Source organism: Chiloscyllium punctatum, chromosome 10, assembly GCF_047496795.1.
Source record: "Chiloscyllium punctatum isolate Juve2018m chromosome 10, sChiPun1.3, whole genome shotgun sequence".
In the NCBI taxonomy this organism is placed as follows: domain Eukaryota; kingdom Metazoa; phylum Chordata; class Chondrichthyes; order Orectolobiformes; family Hemiscylliidae; genus Chiloscyllium; species Chiloscyllium punctatum.
In genome coordinates this window covers 87929631-87955538 of record NC_092748.1, presented here as the reverse complement: position 1 = coordinate 87955538, position 25908 = coordinate 87929631, and the positions used below count along the sequence as shown (strand labels likewise).

Genomic DNA, 25908 nt, shown 5'->3' with positions numbered 1-25908 from the left:
TTATCTCGATTCAAAAACAAGTGGTTGTAAAATGTTTTGAATAACATTGAGGTTATTTAAATTTCATCGATTTCACTTCATTTATTCTTTTAAGTCATCCCTCAGTTTTTCACACCTAATCGATGTCCAGTACCATTCATGAATCCTTAGATCATGAAACATCCCAAATCTTTTGGTGCAAGGCCTTGTCTCGGGGCAATGGGAAATTAAGTTGTATGTGTTTTGCATGTGCATGACAGAGCATCCAGACAGTTGAACAGAATGATCTTGTGATGCCAGATGATTTGTAAAATTGTGAAGCTATGTTGCAGAGGAACTTCAGTATTATAAGTCTGTGCTGTAAACATTGTATCACTGGGTGAGGTTCTCAAGCGACCGAGACCTCCTCCTTTGCATGTGCTTGAATAAATTCTTTGCATACTTGCAGGCTCAAGAGTCATCCTTTAAGCACAAATTCTGGGCAACATTCAGGCTTAGGTTAATAAATAGCAAATAACATTCATACACATATGTGCCAAGCAATGACCATCTCCAACAAAAATGAAAGAACATAATAATTTCCCCTTGTTATATGATGGCATTGTCAGCTGGAATACCCATCACTTGCTTAAGAGTTCAATCCCAACAACACTCCAGAAACTTGGTATCACCTGGGACAAAACAGCCCACTGGACTGGCATCCCCCACAACCCCATCACTACCTCTATTACTCATTCCCTCCACCACTGACATACAGTGGCAGCAGTTACTACTGTCTACAATGTGCACTGGGTCAAGTTTTCTTTGACAATATTTTTCCATCCGTGATCTCCCAACTCATAGAATGAAATTCATGAGAACAAAATCACCTTCAAGTTTCTCACCAAGCTGTACATCTTTCTGACTTGAAACTATAAAAACATAGAATTTGATAGTGTAGAAGGAGGCCATTCGACCCATCTGTACCGGCTCCTGAAAGAGCTACCCAGCTAGTACCTTTCTCCAAGCCAATTGCCACAGCCCTCTGAAGATATCACGTTCAAATATGTATCTGGCTCTCTTTTGACACCTCCTATGAAATCTGCTTCCATCACTCTCAGAAGAGCATTCCAGATCCTAACAGCTCTCTGGATAAAGAATTTTCCCTCGCCTCACTCCAAACTCTTGCTGACAATCGTGACATTGTGACCGCTAGTTATTGACATACCAGCTAGTAGAATCAGAATAAACTTCTTTACCCTGTCAACATTGTTCATAATTTTCAACACTTCAAACTTTCAACACCTTTGTTGTCTCTGCTCCAAGGAGAATTATACCATTGTTATTTCACTGTCATTGCACCAAAATCCTGGAAATCCCTCCCTATAAGTGAACCTACACCACATGAGGCAGAAGTGGACACTGCAAATGCTGGAGATAAGAATCAAGATTAGAATGGTGCTGGAAAAGTGCAGCAGATCAGGCAGCATCCAAGAAGCAGATTCCTGATGAAGGGTTTTTGCCTGAAATGTCAATTTTCCTGCTCCTTGGATGCTGCCTGATCTACTGTGCTTTTCCAGCACCACTCTAATCTACACCACATGAACTTCAGCAGTTTTATGGACAACAAAGTTGGCCTCAACAGCGATGCTCATATAATAACTTTTTTTTTGGTAATGTTAATTGAGTGATATATACAAAGAACAAAGAAGATTTACAACCCAGGGACTGGCCCTTCGGCTCTCCAAGCCTGAGTCAATCCAAGTCTACTGTCGCCCAATTCCTAAGCATCTGCTCCCCACCTACTCATGCATCTGTCCAGACGCATCTTAAATGAATCCACCATGCCTGCCCCCACCACCTCTGCTGGCAACGCGTTCCAAACGGCCACCACCTTCTTGCCGCCTGTATCCCCTTAAACTTTTCACCTCTCACCTTGAAAGCATGACCTCTCGTACTGAATCCTTCACCCTGGGAAAAAAAGCTTGTCTCTATCCACCCTGTCTATACCCTTCATGATTTTGTAAATCTCAATCAGGTCCCCTCTCAATCTCCTTTTTTCTAATGAAAACAAACCCAACCTCTCTTCATAGCTAGCACCTTCCATACCAGACAACATCCTCGTAAACCTTCTCTGCACCCTCTCCAAAGCGTCCACATCCTTTTGGTAATGTGGCGACCAGAACTGTAGACAGTATTCTATATGCGGCCAATACAATGTCTTGTACAATTTTAACATGACTTGCCAGCTCTTATACTCAATACCCCGTCCAATGAAGACAAGCATACTATATGCCTTCTTGACCACTCTATCCACCTGTACAGCAACCTTCAGGGTACAATGGACCTGCACTCCCAGATCTCTCTGCCCATCAACTTTTCCCAAGGCTCTCGAATTAGACTTGCCTAAATGCATCACCTCACATTTGTCTGGATTGAACTCCATCTGCCACTTTTCCATCCAACTCGCCAGTCTATCAATATCCTGCTATATTCTTTGACAGTCCCTTTGCTTTCTGCTACTCCACCAACATCAATAGCCCTTATTTCATCTATCAACTTGGTCACTTCCTCAAAGAACTCTATTGAGTTGGTAAGGCACGATCTCCCCCGCACAAAACCATGTTGCCTATCACTGATAAGCCCATTCTTTTCTCAATATAAATAGATCCTATCCCTCAGTACCTTCTCCAGCATCCCACCACTGATGTCAGGCTCACTGGTTTGTAGTTACCCAGAATATCCCTACTACCCTTCTTGTATAGGGGGACAATATGAGCAACCTTGCAGTCCTCTGGCACCTCACCTGTGTTTAAGGATGCTACAAAGATATCTGTCAGGGCCCCAGCTATATCCTCTCTCATCTCCCTCAGCAACGTGGGATAGATCCCATCCGGTCCTAGGGATTTGTCCACCTTTATAACCTCTAGCCTACCAAACACATCTTTCCTACTTATGTCAACTTGTATGTTGGACAGTTCACCTGGCAAGGTCCCCTGCTGCTTGAAATAGTATCATAGAATCATTTATAACCCCACTGTAGGTGAATAGGTCCTCACTGTCTAAGAGATCACATCTTCAATAAAGCTGCAAAGCTTCAGTATTGTATTGAAGAAAGAGTCTGAATTTTGGGGCTCCAGTCCTACATAGAGTCACACAGCATGGAAACAGGCTCTTCTGTCAAACTCGTCTGTGCCAATCAGACATCCTAATGTAACCTAGTCCTATTTATCAGCATTTGCCCCATATCTAAACCTTTCCTATCATATGCCTAATGAGATGCCTTTAAATGCTGTAATTTTACCAGCTTGACAGATTCTCTGGCAGCTCATTCTGTATGTGCACTATACTCTGTTACCTTTCAGGTCCTTTTTAAATCTTTCTCATTTCACGTTAAACCTGTGTTTTTGAATATTGGACTCCCCCACCCTAGGAAAAAAACCCTGACTATTCACCCTATCCATAATGTCAACATGAATGTATAGCTGAGCTTCAAATCCAAAATTGATTCAATGAAGCAGGTGTTCTTGGTACCACCATCAAATGGATGGTGAGCTTAGTTACTTAGTCATATATATTTTTAAATGAAAGGAATCAATGTTTGTATGATTCAGTAATTATGATATTTGAATAAGGTTTTATTTTTAATCAAGTTGTTTTTGAATGACTGTTTAGACCGATGGTTCTGTTCATGCATTTGTGATGCAATGTTAATAGTACTATTGTCATTCATTACTCATTCTGATTAAGCAATGTTATAAGTATTGAATATTTAAAGTGTAACAGCTGAAAAATAACTGCAATGTTTCACATTAAAATGTATAATTGTGTGATCAATACTAAACTGTTTATTTTCTACACGAGTGTATTTACAAAACCTGACTTGGGGGTTGTCAATATTATTGATAATTAAGAAACTCAAGTAAAGGGCAAGTTCCAGATATCTATCAAGTGACAGCGTTGCCTATTATTTCTCAACTCAGATGTTTTATTAACATGCTTTACTCACTTTAAGCAAAACAGCCAGAAATTAGTCCGAGAAAGAATTGAAATAAATCTTTCAGTAGGCTAAATAGTTCATTAGCAAGGTAGGAATGGGCCATGTGGGATCAAGCACAATAAGAAAGCAGATAAACAATGAATAGTTGGAAATTAATGGATATGCAAACAGATCTTTGTTGGGAACTGTGGAATTGCTTTGTTTTCTGGCTTAACAAAATTGTAAATCTTGAGGTGGCTTAATGTGTGCTGTTTCCCAGTGCTGGTCACAGAAACCTAGGCAATTTTGCAATAACCTCTTAGTACTGTCATTATAGATACATTTATCACCCTTATCTTGCTTTAGCCTTTCAATTTATCCACCCTTCTCTGCCATCCTTTCCAACACAAGTAACTTCATTTAGTGAACTGCAAGTTGCGTGAATGAAACATTAATTGCTTCTTTTGTGTTTTCTTTGAGTTGACCGAACTAATCAAGGTCAGAGGTCTCTGTTCTGTAATTGCAATGCTTTTTATATTTTTGGGATAAAACTGAACTTCAGACTTCATTTCTTTAATCTACCCTTTATCAAGGACAACTGGAAGCAATGGGTGTCCAGCTTTTTAAAGTTGTCTTAGTGTTGGCTGGAACACGATGATTTCCGTGACACCCTTCTCTGCCCATTGATTTTATACTTAGGTTCTCTATCTTCTCCATGAACTGCAAGGTTAAACGGGAGATTTTAATTGTCCACTTGCTGTAAAAAAGCTGTTGTTAAACTTGAAAGGATTTAGAAAAGATTTATAAGGCTGTTGCCAGGGTTAGAGGGTTCAAAGTCTTTTCCCTAGGCTAACGGAGTCCAAAACTAGAGGGCATATGTTTTAGGTGAGAGGGGAAAGATTTAAAAGAGACCTAAGGAGCAACTTTTTCATGCAGAGACTTGTGTGTATGAACTGAGCTGCCAAAGGAAGTGGTGGAGGCTGGTACAATTACAACATTTAAAAGGCATCTGGATGGGTATATGAATAGGAAGGGTTTAGAGGGATATGGGCCAAGTGCTGGCAAATGAGACTGGATTAATTTAGGATATCTGGTTGACATGGAGGAGTTGGACCAAAGGGTCTGTTTCCAAGCTTTGCATCCCTATGACTTTATATCAGACACATTAGAGCAGCAACTAATTACCCATCAGCACTGACAGTAGTCGGGAATCTCAACTACCCAGATTATTTAGTGGCCAGCTATCTCAGCATGCAGTGAAAAACATCCATTCCAACAATTTTAAAGATTAGGTTTGTTTGCATGTAAATACAACCTTTGCAAATGACACTTCAATCTGTCTGAAAACATCCTTCGGTCAGACCTCATATTGATAAATGTGTTTTTACGGCTCCATTTAATCAAAATAATGCTTCTGATTGATCAACTTTAGTGAATAGCTCATGATCATGGTAAACTTTGGTGAGGTGAGTGTGAATGAAGAGTGAACAGATCCAGGGCTATTAGGAAAGTTTTAAATGTAGTCAACAATATGCACCTTCACTTTGCTGCTGACTGCCAGATTGAGGACTTTAGGCTGAATCCTAGAGTTTTTGACTAAGTGTTTGACATTGAGTTTGATGGAATGAGGCCAAACGTTTCTCACCACATCTTGGAGAATGTGAGGACTGCAGATGCTGGAGATCAGAGTCAAGAGTGCAGTGCTGAAAAAAGCACTACAGGTCAGGCAGCATCCGAGAAGCAGGAGAATCATCGTGTCAGGCATAAGCCCTTCATCAGGAATGTAGTCAAGGCATTTGATGAGTATTTAAAGTGAGGGAACTATGGATTTTGATTTTCAGTTCTGTATAAATCAGAAATTCATTTTGAACAGTGAGTTAAGAAAATAGCATTTCCACATTCCTGATGAAGGGCTTAAACCCGAAATGTTGATTCTCCTCCTCCTCAGATGCTGCCTGACCTGCTGTGCTTTTCCAGCACTACACTCTCAACTTCTCATCATATCTTACCAAACTTGGTGCATTTCTTGGCATTTCAGTCCCTATGGTAAATATGAAGTCCAGTTTCTGCCCCATCTTACCATGCAGACTTTGCAGAACAACTCACCATTCACTTGAGATCCCAGAATTGGCTGCCAGCTGATGTACTCGTGCCATTTTCAAAAGCCTCTTGTGCAACTACTGTCAGTCCAGAGCTGCCCCTGTATGGCAGGAAGGGGAAATCAACACTCCACTTGTGGGCATGGATCTAGAGCTCCTGCTGGACAAGGTGTTACACTGATTGGACTTCCTTTTCCCCAGAACTAAGAGTGGAGGCTCCAACACTGGACCATGCCATCCTTGTCTGAAGGTTTGCACCCAGTCCTGGCGAAGGGTCCTGTCTGAAACTTCAACTCTCCTGCTCTTCGGATGTTACCTGACCTGCTGTACATTTTCCAGTGCCACATTTCATCGACTCTGATTCTCCAGCATTGAGAATATTCTCAGCCATGTGGTGGAATGTGCAGCACTGATCAAAGAAGGTCCTTCCTTACTCCAGCAGCAGAAGTGCCACCACCTTCTCTCTATTACGTTACCCTTATTCTACCTTGACCATTAGACCCAGATCCCACCAAGGTCATGCTCTGCCACTCTCATTATTGCAGTCAGCAGTATCCCCACTCACTTCCTCTCACCCTCACCTGGAGCACCACTAATGCTGTGCTACCCACTGACTCACCTGGTCGACCTCCCCACCCGCACCAATGTGACCAAACTGCACCAGCCAATTTAATCCACTGTAATCCCTGCCTCTTTGAGTCCACAAGCGAAACAACTCTCAATAGGGCACAAACAGATAAGATGAGTGGAGTGCTGTTCATCTTTTGTCTTCTCACCCCTTATGAGCAGATGATCCTAACTCTGACTACCCCAAACAGTTCCTGGACTGGAATAAAAGGCTTGCCTTGGCTTAATGTGCTAGGATCTCATGAACAAAGGCTATCTCCCTTGACTGCACTGAGACCTGCTGACACTAATGGCAATCTTCTTAGCTTTGTTGCTGCGTTAAATGACACTGCAAGACAATAGTAATATGAGCTTTGTTATCGCTGGCTGAGTGGGCAATGCACAAAAAGGCTCAACGTGAGTAAGAGAAAGTGAGGACTGCAGATTCTGGAGATTAGAGTTGAAAAGTGTGGTGCTGGAAAAGCACAGCAGGTCAGGCAGCATTTGAGGAGTGGAGAATGTTGGCATTCCTGATGAAGAGCTTATTCCTGAAATGTCAACTCTCCTGCTTCTTGGATACTGCCTGACCTGCTGTGCTTTCCCAGTGCCACACTTTTCAACTCAAAGTGAGTAAGGTCTATGAAAGCAAATGAAGAGTCCAGAGATGCTGCCTGTTATTAGATATCATGATTCAATAGCTGCAGTCTGTGTAATGTGCTGAAGACTGATAAAATATTATTAATATTGTCATTATTAGTAGTCATGGTATTTGATGAGCATTTAAAGTGAAGGAACTATGGATTTTGATTTTCAGCTCTGTATATGTCAGAAATTCATTTTGAACAGTGAATTAAGAAAATAGTATTTCCACAAGGTCGTGTTTTTTTCGATGAACAACAAGCTACCGAAGAAGATAATTGATGGTATATTTTCTAACTTCAATTCTTATAACCCAGAGAGAGAAAAAACGAGAATCTCGGAAAAGATTCATTCAGAGTAAAGCAAGCTCATTCAAAGAGAAGATGAGTTTCAGAGAGAAGAGATCCTTAACAGCAGAGCTGTTATTATTCATCTTTAAAGCTGTCAAGGTTGAAGCAATGTCTCGAGTTGCTCAGAAGAAAGCCATGAATAGAAGGCTGTGGAGCTGTTAGAGAGGAAGCTATCCTGCAAGGCTGTTAGAAGACATCAGGTTAGGGATCCTATGTAATGTAATAAGGGAGTTTGCAGTTTATTTAAGGGTCTTGTGAAGAGAGATTAATTGAAGAAAACAGTATCAAGTGAAAACACAAATCTGCTGAAAAGAAAATAACTAGTCATACTAACTGAACAAGAATCTTTATTATGGAGATAGGAGTCATTCTTCATTGAACATCAAGTGTCTGTAAGGTTTTTGTTGTTCAATCTTCCTTTCTGCTGTCTCTACATAGTTTATGCCAATTGTTCTCATATATTGCCAATGTAGATTGTGTTTTTCTCATCTTTTATGTGCAGAGGAGATTTACTAGGATGTTGCCTGGTATGGAGGGGAGGTCTTGCGAGGAAAGGCTGAGGGACTTGAGGCTGTTTTCGTTGGAGAGAAGGTTAAGAGGTGACTTAATAGAGACATATAAGATAATCAGAGGGTTAGATAGGGTGGACAGGGAGAGCCTTTTTCCAAGTCTGGTGACAATGAGCACAAGGGGGCATAGCTTTAAATTGAGGGGTGATAGATATAGGACAGGTGTCAGAGGTAGTTTCTTTACTCAAAGAGTAGTAAGGGTATGGAATGCTTTGCCTGCAATGGTAGTAGATTCGCAAACTTTAAGTGCATTTAAGTCGTCAATGGACATGCATATGGACGTACATGGAATAGTGTAGGTTAGGTGGGCTTCAGATTGGTATGACTGGTCGGAGCAACATCGAGGGCCAAAGGGCCTTTACTGCGCTATGTTCTATGTTATAAACTTGGGTTAAAAGTATGTTGAACATGTACATTTTTGAATATGTTCAGTGACTGACTTACATAGTAAGCACAAAGTAATGTAAAATTTATGGTCTTCCAAATCAAGTCTCACTCTTGGATCTGATTTGTTCAGTATTATCATCAGCTGGAACCAGAGCAGGAAGAAGTGAAATGTGAGTGTGAGACTTGCAACAGGTCTGAATATGAAAGGGTGAAGTGAAGCATACTCGTGTTACTATGAAGAATGTGGTGCTGGAAAAGCACAAGAATTCCTGATGAAGGGCTTATGCTCTCCTGCTCCTTGGATGCTGCCTGACTGGCTGTGCTTTTCCAGCACCACACTCTTCGACTCTGATCGCTGGCATCTGCCAACCTCACTTTCTCCTTTTGTTCATATGTCCTGATTCATGGGAAATGTTGGCAGGTGAACAATGAGGTGATGGTGTTTTGAGAAGTGGCTGCAGTTGGTAAAGCAGTTGCTAGCATATGACATTTGAGGTGTATTCACGGACCATGCTGACTCATGTGAGATTATTAACTTCCATGCGGCACTTCATTCAGGCCCTTGGGATTAGATTTGTATTTATCCCCAGGGTTATCTGCTATTTTCTGTCTGTCTATAGGGAAGATCTCCTGGACCCTTGCCAATGGAGAATAATTCTGCTTCTTAACACCTTCACAAAAATCTTCAGGGCACTGTCACAAAATCTTGGCTCACAATCTTTCCTGCATCATCCATCACTCTTTGCACTACTCTGAATGATGTCAGCCACTTGAATAGTCACACACGTAATATTTAAGAGGGAACTGAATTGCTTATGTAATATGATCAAATGATTATGTTGGATATCCTGTGTTCAACTAATGGACAATATTGTGTAATTGTCTATAAATACTAATCATTACAATGAACAGGAAACAATAATTTGACTTGATGTCTGCAGTACGTTGATGGACATCATTATGATGTTTATTTTCTGGGTCAATCCAATTTGGCTCTTGAGGTATGAGCAAGTTACTGCAGAGGCTGGAATCAGTACTGAAATCAACAAATGCTAGAGATCACAATGGGTCAGGCAGCACCATGGAGAGAGAGCAAGCTAATGTTTTGAATCTAGATGACTCTTCACCAGAGCTGACATGAAGTGTAGAGGGGACAGTAGATCGGGAGAGGGGGAAGGTGGAGTGTATAGTGCTGGGGGATAAAAGATGTTGAGATTTTAGATTAAGTGGTAAGAATATGGATGGCATAACAATAGTTTCTATGTCAAAGTTTAAGACTTTTTTTTGCCTATGGCTTTGTTTCTTTTAATTCACTAATTGGATGTGGATGTCACTAGCTGGCCAGCATTTATTCCCTTACCCTAATCGTTCTTGAGAAGGTGGTGGAATGGTATATGGTACCACAGATTCTTCCTTGCTAGTATTGCGCATATAGAATTTGAAAGCAGTGTTCACTCACAGTGAACAACCCAATTCTTTTGCTGTAACTGTCCTGAAATATAGATGTTATGTCTGGTGCAATATCTGAGAATGATTTCATGCTATTCATTTGAAAGCTGAACAGAACATCTTGTGGCTTTTCTTTGAGTGCGTGTTTTATTGACAGCTCTATTTGAGTAGGAGAGACACACAGTTAAATTTTGCCAGTCACCAAAAAAAGTTTGAACAACCTGTTCTATTCCAATTAAGTGACAAATCTGGTGCTGTCAGATAGGGGAGGCCAGGGAGACTCGGTACAAGATTATCAGCCATCTGTCACTTAAAGTGACCTTCAGACAGCTCCAGCTCACCTCAAAGTTTAATATAACAGATGCAACTGCTACTTTCTCTTTTTGAAGAGGACGTGTTAAATTGGTAGCTATTGCAAGTATGTCCACTGATCCATTTCCTATTTAATAGAATCTTTGCCTTTGAACCTCAAGGAGCATGTCACATAATTTGAAAGTAGATGTGCAATGATGGCGTTTTTTTTGACCCTGCTACAACTTTCTCAGATCTTGGTCAGATATGACACTCTCAAGATTTGAAAGTCTGCAGTCTCACCGATAGGAAGTGTCTCAGATGTGAAACCTAAAAAGCATCAAACCGTTTGGGGTGAGTCAGAAACTAACTTCCTGCAGTTGAGTGCTGGACAGTGTATACCAACTGTGCTGCTTCATTTTAGGTGTCTGTGCCTGACCAAGATAATTTAACAAAATTATTAAATTAATCAACAACACTATCAACTAACTAAAATTAGATGAAAAGCAAAAGAACTGCAGATGTTGTAAATTGTTCAGAGGAAGGATCACCTGACCCGAAACGTTAATTCTGATTTCTCTTTACAATTGCTGCCAGACCTGCTGAGCTTTTCCAGTAACTTCTGTTTTTATAACTAAAATTAGACATTGACATAAAAGGAGCAGCTGTGGTAGGAAATACACAATTTCATACTTATTGAGGTTCTGGGATAGGGTTAAAAAGTTTACGTTGGATTAGCGTATGTGCAGTATAATGAAATATGCAAATAATGGTGTAATTGATGGTGATCATTTAAAGTCAAAAGAAGATTTCAGAGTAGAGAAAGAAATAAAGACAGAGGTTTTAGACATTGTCCAGAAGAGAAAAGAGCTAAATAGTAGACCTGTAATGTATAGGTATAAATACAAGTTACAGCACTGATAAAAGAGAGACTTATTTTAGGATAAGAATGAACAAGTTTTGCTAGAGGCTAGAGTATTGACATCCAAGTAAGAGTATATGCGTACACACCCACAACTCAGAGATACAAAGGAGAAGAACACTTGCAATTCTGAGGAAGGATGAGCCAACCTAAAATATTAACTTTAATTTCTCTGTACAAATGCTGCAAACACTGCTGAGTTTTTCCAGCAATTTCTGTTTTTGTTATGGATACTCGCAGCAGGATATGCATAAAACATAGCATAAAGCAGTTGGGGAGCGTTGTTCCATTAAATGTGCCCTGCCAGTGTCTGTTGAATTGCAGAATGGAGACATTTTAATTCCCGAGAAATGCTTCATTATTAAAAGCACAAAAAAATTAATTTGTGTTAATGGTATTGATTTGACTTGCTGAAAATACAGGTAAAAATCAAATACTGCCAAATTTTTGTGTTCATTACTTCTGTTTCCTTTTAACTTTTTTTGTCAAAGAAATATAACATCATTACTGATTCAATTACTGTCGAGGAGCGTGTTGTTGGGAAAGCACGACAGATTAGGCAGCAACCGAGGAGCAGGAGAATCGACGTTTCAGGCATAAGCCCGTCATCAGGAATGAGGCTTGTGAGTCGGGGCTGAGAGATAAATGAGAGGGGGATGGGGTTGGGGGGTGCTGGTAGATGAGACAGTGATAGGTTGATGAAGGTGATGGAGAAGGTGAAAGGTCAGAGGGAGATGCTGAGTTGAAGGCTTGACACTGGGATAATGTGCTGAAACATCTGCACCCACCAACCCCACCGCCGTGTGGCTGAAACACCCGAACCCACCAACCCCACCGCCCTGTGGCTGAAACACCCAAACCCACCAACCCCACCGCCGTGTGGCTGAAATACCCAAACCCACCGAACCCACCAACCCCACTACCCCATGGCTGAAACATCAGCACCCACCAACCCCTCCGCCCCGTGGCTGAAATACCCAAACCCACCGAACCCACCAACCCCACTACCCCATGGCTGAAACATCAGCACCCACCAACCCCTCCGCCCCGTGGCTGAAACACCCAAACCCACCAACCCCACTACGCCATGGCTGAAACATCAGCACCCACCAACCCCATCGCCCCATGGCTGAAGCACCCAAACCCACCAACCCCATCGCCCCATGACCGAAACACCCAAACCCACCAACTCCATCGTCCTGTGGCTGAAGCACCCAAACCCACCAACCCCACCGCCCTGTGGCTGAAACACCCTCACTCACCAACCCCACCGTCCTGTGTCTGAAACACCCAAATCCACCAACTTCACTGCCCCATGGCTGAAACATCAGCACCCACTAACCCCACCGCCCCATGGCTGAAACACCCAAACCCACCAACCCCACCACCCTGTGGCTGAAACACCTAAACCCACCTACCCCACTGCCCTGTGGATGAAATACCTGAACCAACCAACCCCACCGCCCTGTGGCTGAAACACCCACACCCACTAACCTCACCGCCCATGGTTGAAACACCCACACCCACCAACCCCACTGCACCATGGCTGAAACATCAGCTACCACCAATTCCATCGCCCCATGGTTGAAACACCCAAACCCACCAACCCCACCGCCCCATGACTGAAACACCCATACTCACCAACCCCACCGCCCCGTGGCTGAAACACTCACACCCACCAATCCTAACGCCCTGTGGCTGAAACATTTCAACTCCCCCTCCCACTTCTTCTAGACATGCAGGTCCCAGGCCTCCTCCATCGCCAAACCCTAACTACCCGACGCCTGGAAGAAGAATGCCTTATTTTCAACATTGGGACTCTGCAACCACATGGAATAAATATGGATTTCAACAGCTTCCTCATTTCTCCTCCCCCCACATTATCCCAGTCCCAAGCCTTCAACTTGGTACTGCCCTCCTGACCTGTCCATCACTCCGCCCTCTGACCTACCACCTTCATCCACCTATCGCTTTCTCAGCTACCTTACCTCCAACTCCACCCCTCTCCCATTTATCTCTAAGCCCCCGGCCCAGAAGCCTCATTTTCCTGCTCCTCGGATGCTGCCTGACCTGCTGTGCTTTCCCAGCAACACACACTCGACCCTGATCTCCAGCATCTGCAGTTCTCCCTCCATCCTGATTCAATTACTGCCCTTCTTCCTTTTAATTCCCCTTTGAAGGTATTTTATCATCTGGATAACTTAACCATTACAAAATAATGCTCTAATTTTAAACAAGCATATGGAATATTGAATCGCATATGTTCCACATATGGAACAATTAAATCCATCACATTTAACTGCTGAAAACTAAACAAATTAGACCTTAAACCCCTGAAATCCAGGACCAAATCAACTTCTAAAATAAAGCTGTTTGTAAAGCCAGTTATCAGTTAACTTTTTAAAACGTTTCGACTTTCAAAATGAATGATTTGATTCTGCAATCAGTAGCTAAAAGTATGACAATTTGTTTTGGTGAATAGAAAAGTTTAGTTTAAACAAAATTGGCTTTGTTAAAGTAAAGATTAAGCACTCATTATTGAACAGGGAAAATAAAATAAAAAGTTTAAAAATGTTTCTGACTTCCGTAAATATACTCTGTAAACAAGTCCTTGCTGAAACTGCCAAAACCATGGCTGAAGAGTAGACAGAAACCTGAATTAAACAATCAGATACTTGTTGGAGATAGAATGTCTTCAAGTATTAGTGAAGGTCACTTCAATAATGTTCCTGATGTGATTTGCTTGGTCATTTTTGGACATGATCTTTTAGTGAACATGGACATAAATTTCTCAAAACTTGCCTGGATCAAGGGTAGGACACTTATTAACTTATTTCATGATTTGGAGATGCCGGTGTTAGACTGGGGTGTACAAAGTTAAAAATCACACAACACCAGGTTATAGTCCAACAGGTTTAATTGGAAGCACACTAGCTTTCGGAGCGACGCTCCTTCATCAGGTGATTGGAGGAGCGTCGCTCCGAAAGCTAGTGTGCTTCCAATTAAACCTGTTGGACTATAACCTGGTGTTGTGTGATTTTTAACTTATTTCAGTGATGTCTGCACTTGTTTGATATTGCAGCAGGACTTTGTTGAGAACCCAGTCCAATAAAATGTGTTGTTCTGGAATAAGATGTTGAGCCTTCAATTCCACAGTCAGAAACATTTTCAAACACTCTGTTTTATTTTCCCTGTTCAATAATGAAAGACTTACTTTTACTTGAGCAAAGCCAATTTTGTTTAAACTAAACTTTTCTATTCACCAGCATATGGTCCAGACACAGCAGATAGATAAACATCGATTTTAAGCCACTGTAATTTACTGTTTTGTCACTTTTTTCTTAACTCTATACATAGCTACATCTCGTGCCTCATGGCTGTTGTGTGATTTTGTTTAAATGTCATACTTGCATACTCTTTAAAACACTGAGGAATTCAAATTTTCTCGGTTGTCAACGTATGTGCCTTCCTGATGTCAACTAGTGATTATGCATGTGCATTGCTTAGTCTGCAAACTGAGCATGCATCTTCCCTATTCCAACTGGTTGTATTTGAACATATGCCTTCCTCATCACAACAGTTAAATGTGAATGTGCTTGCGTTAGTCCAGCTGGTGACTGTGTCTTGACTTCCTCATTTAACCAAGTACGTCATTCCATTGCCAGCAATGCCAGACTACATTTCTCTGAAATTGTCTTGCCTTTCATTCAAACTGCTTTGATAGTCTCAGTATTGACTCACAAATTAAAGTCATTTTGGGTATATATCAGCTGGAGATCATTAGAATGTGATATGATCTTATTGAAATATATAATGTCTTAAGGGATGTTGAAAGGGATCTTTCCTTGTTGAATTTGAGGGTAGAATTTAAAGATAAGGGTCTCCAACTTAAGACAGAGATGCTGAGACTATTTTCTCTCAGAGAATTGTTAGTCTAGAGAATTATTTTCCAAAAAGTGCAGTAGAGCAGGTCATTGAGTATTTTTGAGGCAGATGTAGGCAATTCTTGGGAAAGGAAGAAAAAAGCCATCATTATCTGACTTTATTCAATGGCCTCTATCATTACAATAGAGTCCATGGTCAAATCATCCATGATTCTATCAAATGGCAGAACAAGCAGAGGGGCCAAATGGTCTATCTTTACTCCAAACTTTTATGTATATATGCTGGTAAGTATCTCCTCCAGTGTCTGAATCCCTTTTGTCTGAATATGAATGATGATAGTAATAGACTCCTTCAGGCTTGCCAGTGCCAAATTATATAAGATGGAGAATGTGACAGGTGGGGGGGTAGCGATAGTAGATACAAGTTACTGGATCACACCCTGATTATGACTGACATCTTTCTTGTTTCCGAAAACACTCAACTTAGTTTTACTTTGTAGATCAGACTCTACAGAGTTCCAATCTTATTTTTTGAAGGCATGGATCAATTTCGCAGCACCAACGCAGTTTGCAACACCCACCTTGTAACTTTGGCAGTTTTATACAATGCAAAATCCTAAATTACTTACAATGCTCCAGTTTTCTTTACATGGCTTTGTGTCTTCTTCCTCCATGACATGCTTGGTTTACTCTTGGACGATATTATTAGAGTGTAATGGAGAACAATGCCAATTGCACAGATTTAATCTCTGTACCAACAGTAGTATATCATGGAGATTCTATTTCCTCCACTTGCCTTAAATTTGTGGATGAAAGCTTCATTTTCATATGGTCTAATGTACTTGCTAACTTACTGAGACTTGATTTACACTAATAATGAGATATGGTTTACCATGAGACGTGGTTTTTATATCTTGAAACAAAGGTATACACTTAAAGCATTATAAAACCAGTCTTTCCCTTTAATAACCTAAGTAACCTTACCGTTTTCAAATGTCTATGCCCACACACTAGTTTAAAATCCGTTTTGGGTATGCACGTTATTAAAAAGTGTATACAACCCTGATTACAGCTGGTCGTACTGGTGTTGAGACTGTTCTTCCTGCTCCCAAGACTCCTGCTTCTTGAGCCTGGTGTTTTCTGGAGACCTCTGGTTTAAGTGTATTCTTTTAACTAGTTATCTGGGTCATTTCTGAATACAGTGGTTTAGCAGTAGTTTGATGTAACAATGTAATTAGCATAATTTAATTTAAATTCCTACCTCAGGAAGGGCATTACAAAAGACAGTATTGGGGATTGTAATTTGCCCGATAGAATTGATCCTAGGAGCAGAGCTGTATCAAAGACAATTTTACTGAAATTCAGATCTATTGGTTCACCTGAAACCTTGCTGCGGTGTCTCATCCACAATCCATTCAATAATCAATCAAGGAGAATGGCTTTCGATTCAATTTGACATTGAATGCTGCAAGTTTCCAGACTTAATATCTCAGTTCCACTGTGTCATTGACACTTATGCAATATAATGATTCAAGGTAACCTGTATGCACGCCTGTCTGTCTGGCCTGATCCAATTTCCAGCATGCTGTTCAGTTGGCCAGTTTTCTCAACATGTCATTTAGTTTGCCAATATTGCTTCAGTGTCCCAAAAGAGCTATTGCTTTACTTTAAAAGGGAGTAGCACCTGTCAAACTACGAGTGGCCAAATTGACCCTCTGTAGTTGAGAGTGATAACTGTGGTCCTTTCGGACTGTGGCTATATGATGACATTTTCCTTTGTGTTTGTGTCACTGCAGTTCAGTGTTCATTATCTATGAAGATTCATTTCTTTTGTTTCCTGGCAGAACATTTGCAGCTATAGCCTAATTATAGTTTTCATATCATGTACAGGAAAATTGCAATAACAAGTATTGTTCCTGAAGTGGAGCAAATAAAATTTTTTTCTATTTTAGCAAAAGAAATGAAAAGAATTTTAAACAGTTTAATTTATTAAATTTTGAAAGCCAGAGGGATGTCAACCTCTAATATAGTGTGTAAATTTAATCTCCCATCCACTGCCTCCAACCTCATAGTCCCACAATCCCGCACCACCCCTTTCTACCTCCTGCCCAAAATCCACAAACCTGACTGCCCCAGCCGACCCATTGTCTCAGCCTGCTCCTGCCCCACCGATCTCAACTCTGCATACCTCGACACGGTCCTGTCCCCCTTAGTCCAAGAACTCCCCACCTATGTTCGGGACACCACCCACGCCCTCCACCTCCTCCGTGATTTTCACTTCCCTGGCCCCCAACGCCTTATCTTCACCATGGACATCCAGTCCCTATACACCTCCATCCCCCATCACGAAGGCCTCAAAGCCCTGCGCTTCTTCCTTTCCCGCCGAACCAACCAGTACCCTTCCACTGACACTCTCCTTCGACTGACTGAACTGGTCCTCACTCTGAACAACTTCTCTTTCCAATCCTCCCACTTCCTTCAAACCAAAGGAGTAGCCATGGGCACCTGCATGGGCCCCAGCCTCTTCGTTGGATATGTGGAACAGTCCATCTTCCACAGCTACACTGGCACCACCCCCCACCTTTTCCTCCGCTACATCGATGACTGTATCGGTGCTACCTCGTGCTCCCACGAGGAGGTTGCACAGTTCATCCACTTTATTAAAACCTTCCACCCCGACCTCAAATTTACCTGGACCATCTCAGACTCCTCCCTCCCCTTCCTAGACCTCTCCATTTCTATCTCGGACGACTGACTCAACACGGACGTCTATTATAAACCGACTGACTCCCACAGCTACCTAGATTACACCTCCTCCCACCCTGCCCCCTGTAAAAACACTATCCCATATTCCCAGTTCCTTCGCCTTCGCCACATCTGATCCCAGGAGGACCAATTTCAATACCGAACAACCCAGATGGCCTCCTTCTTCAAAGACCGCAATTTCCCCTCAGACATAGTTGATGATGCTCTCCACTGCATCTCCTCCACTTCCCGCTCCTCCGCCCTTGAACCCTGCCCCTCCAATTGCCACCAGGACAGAACCCCACTGGTCCTCACCTACCACCCCACCAACCTCCAGATATATCGTCTCATCTGTCGTCATTTCCACCACCTCCAAACAGACCCCACCACCAAGGATATATTTCCCTCTCCTCCCCTATCAGTGTTCCAGAAAGACCACTCCCTCCGCGACTCCCTCGTCAGGTCCACACCCTCCACCAACCCAACCTCCACTCCCGGCACCTTCCCCTGCAACCGCAAGAAATGCAAAACTTGCGCCCACACCTCCCCCCTCACTTCCCTCCAAGACCCCAAGGGATCCTTCCACATCCATCACAAATTCACCTGCACCTCCACACACATCATTTATTGCATCCGCTGCACCCGACGTGGCCTCCTATACATTGGGAAGATAGGCTGCCTACTTGCAGAATGTTTCAGAGAACACCTCTGGGACACCCGGACCAACCAACCCAACCGCCCTGTGGCTGAACACTTCAACTCCCCCTCCCACTCCGCCAAGGACATGCAGGTCCTTGGCCTCCTCCATCGCCAGACCATGGCAACACGCCGCCTGGAGGAAGAGAACCTCATCTTCCACGTAGGAAACCTCCAACCACAAGGGATGAACGCAGATTTCTCCACCTTCCTCATTTCCCCTCCCCCCACCTTTTCTCAGTCCCAACCGTCAGACTCAGCACCGCCTTCTTGACCTGCAATCTTCATCCCGACCTCTCTACCACTGACCCCTCTCCGGCCTATCATCCTCACCTTAACCTCCTTCCACCTATCGCATTTCCAACGCCCCTCCCCCTAGTCCCTCCTCCCTACCTTTCATCTTAGCCTGCTTGGCACACCCTCCTCATTCCTGAAGAAGGGCTTATGCCCGAAACGTCAAATCTCCTGCTCCTTTGATGCTGCCTGACCTGCTGCGCTTTTCCAGCAACACATTTTTCATCTCTGATCTCCAGCATCTGCAGTCCTCACTTTCTCCTTGTAAATTTAATTAGTTATTTTTAACTTGTGATAATAGAAATAATTTTGAATTATAGTAAAATCAGGTGAGCACACAATAAAGTAACATGCAACAGGCTTTAGTCAGTGTAATACAATGTATATAGGAGACAGTAAGTTAGACCTTCTCTGAAAATGTACACACTCATGTCCCAGTGACAATGTTCTAACAACAATATGACATGATTGATGACATACAGCAAGTTCTCATTTAAAGAAACCCGATGTGATGTTGTTTCACTTTAATGTCAATTATTTTCATGAAGCTTGGAATTTTGTTGACTGTTGTAAGATTGATGTTAATGTCATTTCATTCATGATTGAATGGCCTTGGTGCACTTCTCCAAAGTCTTTACTAAAAGCAAGGCTTCAGGACAGAGAAGTGGGGAGCCAGGAACATTGAAAGGGAAGAAAATTTGTAAAGCAAACATACTTACAACACTTCTGAACCATTTCTATAACACTTCTGAACCATCTGACTCATTTCCGTGCACCTTGTGGAATACAGTGTGAAATTCTGATCTCACTGCTATAGGAAGGATGTTGTGAAACTTGTAAGGTTTCAGAAAAGATTTCCAAGGATGTTGCCGGGGCTAGAAGATTTGAGCTATAGGGAGAGGCCAAGGAGGCTGGGGCTATTTTCCATGGAGCGTTGGAGGCTAAGGGATGACCTTATAGAGGTTTACAAAATCATGAGGGACATGGATAGGATAAATAGTCAAAGTTTTTTTTTCCCTGGGGTAGGAGAGTCCAAAACTAGAGGGCATAGGTTTAAGGTGAGAGGTGTAAGATTTAGAAAGGACCTAAGAGGCAACTTTTTCATGAAGAGGATGTTGCGTGTAAGGAATGAGCTGCCCAAGGAAGTGGCAGAGGCTGGTACAATTGCAACATTTAAAAGGCATCTGGAAGGCTATATGAATTGGAAGAGTTTAGAGGGATATGTGCCAAGTGCTGGCAAATTGGATGAAATTTTTTATGATGTCTGGTCAGCATCTCTATAACTCTATGATTTTAAATTACATTTTTCTTTCATACTTTTAAACTTATTTTATTCATGGAGGAATTTAAAAATGTAAAATATTACAATTTAAAGAGTACAATGTTTGAATTTTTTTTTCTAGTAATGGAAATTCTACAGAACCAAACTACAAGTTGATCATGGAATCCAGTGTTTTACTTAAATTCATGATTTTCAGGAAAACCACAACTTCAAGTGAGGAGTCCCTAATTACTAACATCCGATCATACCACATGATTTAACAGCCTTTTAACATAACACACTTCATTTTACTGTCCTTGCAGCGCATAATGAATTGCTAATTTAAAATCGCCTACTTTAAATCATTGTTAAAAGTTAACATTACTCCACTTGCATGTCACTGCATTGAAACGTGCAGTAGATCCAAGTTATTCAATCTTTAGGAATGTTGAAAGGACAGTGCAGTGAAATTCTAGGTTACCCGCGAAACCAGAATGATTGAGCTCCCAATTTTCTCCTTATCATGTACAAATGAGAGAAATATTTTTTCTTGGCATTTTCTTGGAACAGTCTACTAAATGACCTACATAATCAGAAATTGCACAGTTCAAAGCCGAACATTACTGCAATATCACAAGCAGGTCATTTAAGTACAGAGAAACTCAAACTGTTGTTTTCTTTATTGGAGGAGGAATTTAAGGTTTCAGAGCACTAATATCTGTTGACAGTAATGTTCTTTGTGCTATTAAAATTTCACTGTTCATTCTTATCCCATCAAAAATGGCACTTTGATGTTCCAACATTCCTTGGAAATTAATACAATTTAAAATCTAACTCCCTAAAACAGAAAATTGGCTTCATACATACATTTCAAACCTCCAGTCAAACTCCACATAGTCTTTTTCTTTGAATTGAAGTAATGTGACAAAATACAATAGCAAAGCAATATAATGGAGAGATTACAGGACTCAGTGGGAGAGACGGATCGGAGGGATCTGGTACACGAATCACAGAAAGTTAATATGCAAGTGATTAGAAAGGCAAGTGGAATATTGTGGATAATTACAAGGGGAATGTAATGCAATGATCAGGACATTTTCCTGGAGTAAAGTTAGACGTTGGTGAGACCATGTTGCAATACTATATACACATTTGGTCTACTTATTTGGAAAAACATATTATTGTACTGGACTAGTTCGAAAAAGAGGTTCACTTGATCCATTCTTAGGATGAAGGGCTTATCGTATGAAGAAAGGTTGAACATATTTGGCCTACGATGATTGGCATTTATCACAATGAAAGGTAATGTTATTGAAACTTAATGTGTCAAAATGTAAAAGCAGAGAACATAATTGCAAGTTTTGAGAAGATTTATACCTCAGGTTGATGGTCTACATGTGTATTTGCTCGCTGAGGTGGAAGCTTTGTTTTCAGATGTTTCATCATCATATTAGGTAACATTATCAATGAGGAGAAACGGGGTCAGTCGGTTCCGGAGTAGCCATGGGCACCCGCATGGGCCCCAGCTATGCCTGCCTCTTCGTAGGATACGTGGAACAGTCCATCTTCCGCAGCTACACTGGCACCCCCCCCCCCCCCACCCCCACCCCCCCCCCCCACCCCCACCTTTTCCTCCGCTACATCGATAACTGTATCGGCGCTGCCTTGTGCTCTCATGAGGAGGTTGAACATTCATCCACTTTACCAACACCTTCCACCCCGACCTCAAATTCACCTGGATCGTCTCAGACTCCTCCCTCCCCTTCCTAGACCTTTCCATTTCTATCTTGGGCAACCGAATCAACACGGACATTTACTATAAACTGACTGACTCCCACAGCTACCTAGACTACACCTCCTCCAACCTGCCTCCTGTAAAAATACCATCCCATATTCCCAATTCCTTTGTCTCCACCGCATCTGCTCCCAGGAGGACCAGTTCCAATACCGTACAACCCAGATGGCCTCCTTCTTCAAAGACCGCAATTTCCCCCCAGACGTGATCGGCGATGCCCTCCACCGCATCTCCTCCACTTCCCGCTCCACTGTCCTTGAGCCCCGCCCCTCCAATTGCTACCAGGACAGAACCCCTCTGGTCCTCACCTACCACCCCACCAACCTCCATATACAGCATTTCATCCGCCGTCATTTCCGCCACCTCCAAACGGACCCCACCACCAAGGATATATTTCCCTCCCCTCCCCTATCAGCATTCCGAAAAGACCACTCCCTCCGTGACTCCCTCGTCAGGTCCACACCCTCCACCAACCCAACCTCCACTCCCGGCACCTTCCACTGCAACCGCAAGAAATGCAAAACTTGCGCCCACACCTCCCTCCTTACTTCCCTCTAAGGCCCCAAGGGATCCTTCCATATCCACCACAAATTCACATGCACCTCCACACACATCATTTGTTGCATCCGCTGCACCCGATGTGGCCTCCTCTATATTGGGGAGACAGGCCGCCTACTTGCGGAACGTTTCAGAGAACACCTCTGGGACACCCGGACCAACCAACCCAACCACCCGTTGGCTCAACACTTCAACTCCCCCTCCCACTCCATCAAGGACATGCAGGTCCTTGGACTCCTCCATTGCCAGACCATAGCAACACGATGGCTGGAGGAAGAGCGCCTCATCTTCCGCCTAGGAACCCTCCAACCACAAGGGATGAACTCAGATTTCTCCAGTTTCCTCATTTCCACCCCCCCCCCCCATCTTGTCTCAGTCAAATACCTCGAACTCAGCACCGCCTTCCTAACCTGCAATCGTCTTCCTGACCTCTCCGCCCCCACCCCCACTCCGGCCTATCACCCTCACCTTGACCTCCTTCCACCTATTGCATTTCCCACGCCCCTCCCCCAAGTCCCTCCTCCCTACCTTTTATCTTAGCCTGCTGGACACACTGTCCTCATTCCTGAAGAAGGGCTTATGCCTGAAATGTCGATTCTCCTGTTCCTTGGATGCTGCCTGACCTGCTGCGCTTTTCCAGCAACACATTTTCAGCAACATTATCAATGAGTCTCTAGTGAAGCATTGGTGGTATGGCCCACTTTTTATTTACATGTTTAGGTTTCCTTAGGTTGGTGATGTCATTTCCTGTGGTGATGTCATTTCCTGTTTTTTTTTTCTCAAGGGTTGGTAAATGGGATCCAAGTCAATATGATCCTAGAAACATGGCACTCCACCCGAAACTATCAACAAACACACTGACTTTGATCCCATTTATCACCCTCTGAGAAAAAGAACAGGAAATTACATCACCACAGGAAATGAATCATCTGAAAATGAACATTCCAGATCAGCAAACAAACCTACATCCACAGTGCAAATCTCAGAGGAAGTTGTCATCCAGGTAGAACAGAGATAAGGAGAAATTTCTTCTCTCACAGGGTCACTCATCTGTGACATTCTTTACCGCTGAGGGCTACCAAAGCCAAATACTTAAGTACATTGATGGTTGAGATAGATTTTTTAATTAATAAGGGAATTAAAGGCTTTCAAGAAAAGTCAAGATACTGGAGTTGAATTTTATCAGATCAGCAATCAGATTATTGAGATGAAGCAGAGTTGATGGGCTGAATGGTCTGTTCCTGTGTTTTATAGAAAAGTATAGGAACTTGATTGTATTTGATTGGGTAGATATCGAGAGAATGTCTTGTCATTGAGCCCAAAATAGAGAATGTGTTTTGGAATAGCATGTCTTCCTTTTAAGGTAAGATGTGTTGAATGTTTTTTCTCTGCCTCGGTATGAAGTAATGGTCACATGGGCTGACAAAATTTATGCAAAGTTGAGTTGGATTAACCGTTGGTAGACAAGAATCAAGGTTATTTAGTACAGATAGCTAAATGGAGCTTAAACAGTTGCCCAAGTAGCAATGATATTATTGAATGATGGCGTAGTTCAAGACCTCAAACAGTTTATTCCTTTTCTTATGTTCCTATGAGGATAAGCAAATTATCTTTAAGCACAGTTTAATAACAGCACATAAGTAAAAGTAACAGAAGTAAAATATTGTGTCATGAAATCTAAAATCAATACTAGAAATACTCAACAGGTCACTGAAGATCTGTAGAGCATGTTGAAAATCAGGTGAGAAGGGTTGAACTGGCATCTTTCGTTTCAACCTTCTTGCTTGGCTGCAACAAAAGTCTAGGTTCTTTTTTTAGCAGGAGGCTGTACTTCAGTCCAACTAAAAGTTGTGAACCGGTTTTTACTGTAGCAGGAAGGAGCCAATCACAATATTTTCTCAAGAGTGATTTTATAACCTATTTACTTAGACACACACACACACCTTCTATCTCTCTCTCTCTGATGGAATAGTGTCCATTACTTAGTGAAGATTTTAAAAATATGTACGCATAAGAGTCCTTTAGGTGTTCTTGTGTTGGAACATTTGAATTGAGACCATGGAAGAAATAGTATTCTCTTTTGACTAAGTATGGAGGAAGGCAGAAAATTGGAAGGGATGTCTTATTGTGGGCAGTGTAGGCTTTCTGACATGATTCTTCTCAGGTCATTACATGTGCGTGTATGGGTTAAAGAAGCAACACATTTTAATGATGCCTCCCTAAATGTTTACCTTAAGAAAAAGATGCCATAATAACCACCAAAAGCAGCCTGGATAGAGTTTAGCACCCATGGGCAGGTCAAAAACCTGTCTCCAATGCCACAAGAGGGCAATTTGTTCTCCCTGACAGTTCATGCAATGCTTCATACTCCTTTGAGTGTGAGTTAGCATTTTCAGGTTGCCACTGAAAAGGAATGTTACACAGGAAGTTGGATGCCATACATCTCCATCAGATGCCCTGTGTGCAATCAATGTTTGTTACTTCACTTCAGCTACCAAATAAACATGATTGCCACTATTGTGCTACTGACTCTCACAGGTCTATTTGGGTTGATACTTAAATATAAAGAAAGCTGCAACATACAAAAGTGTGACTTGTATTATTTGCGCTATAGCTTGCTGATCTTTCATCACAACTTGGAGAATGTTCACATCTGACACTTCGTACCAAGAGCTTGGATGGGAAAAAGACACATGGGATGGGAAAATGATGGCCTTTGAAGTTGATCTCCTTTTTGAGTTCAACCTTGCTTGTCTCCCCTGGTCAGGCTTGCTCACATCAGCTGATGTCGCCCAAGGCTGACTTGCTTTGAGGATGTTTGTTGGTGTGTGTGTGTGTGTGTGTGTGTGTGTGTGCATGCGTGCGTATGTTAAACAGGGACATAATGTAATTCTGAAGAAAGGTCACTGGACAGGAAATATCAACTTTGTTTTCTCTCCACAGATGCGACCAGACCTCCTGCGTTTTTCCAGCAATTTCTGTTTTTGTTACAGAATGTAGAGGGGAGGTGGGCAGGAGAGTGAAGATGCTGATTGGCTTAATTGTCTTTGGGGAGTAAAATGTTATTTTCAGTTCAGGATCCCACTTGTCTCACCTGTCTTTAGTTCCATTAAACTTTGCCAAATTGTGTGGGTCATGTGATGCATTGTAACCAATTAAAGTCAGTATTTGTGGTACCGTTTTAACAACATTTCAGTTCATCAAAGTCTTGAGTATTAAGTTATGGTGGAATTCAAAAGTCAATGGTCCACATTTTATATCATTGTGCCAAAAGAATAATTGTTTAAATATTTCAAGTGTTTGACCTTGGTCACAGAAATTTGTAAAGGGAAAGTATATACTTCAGAACAACAAGAACTCCAAAGGGAGAAATGTGACTTATGTTATTTGCTGCTGACATTATTAGCTATATTAAAATTAATTGAA

At 42.1% G+C, this 25908-nt stretch overlaps 1 protein-coding gene across 1 annotated transcript in view; it reads left to right on the top strand.

Moving 5' to 3' along the window:
- Positions 1-25908, top strand: part of LOC140482363 (low-density lipoprotein receptor-related protein 1-like) — a 1932271-nt gene that overhangs the window by 917987 nt on the left and 988376 nt on the right. The window lies entirely within an intron of this gene.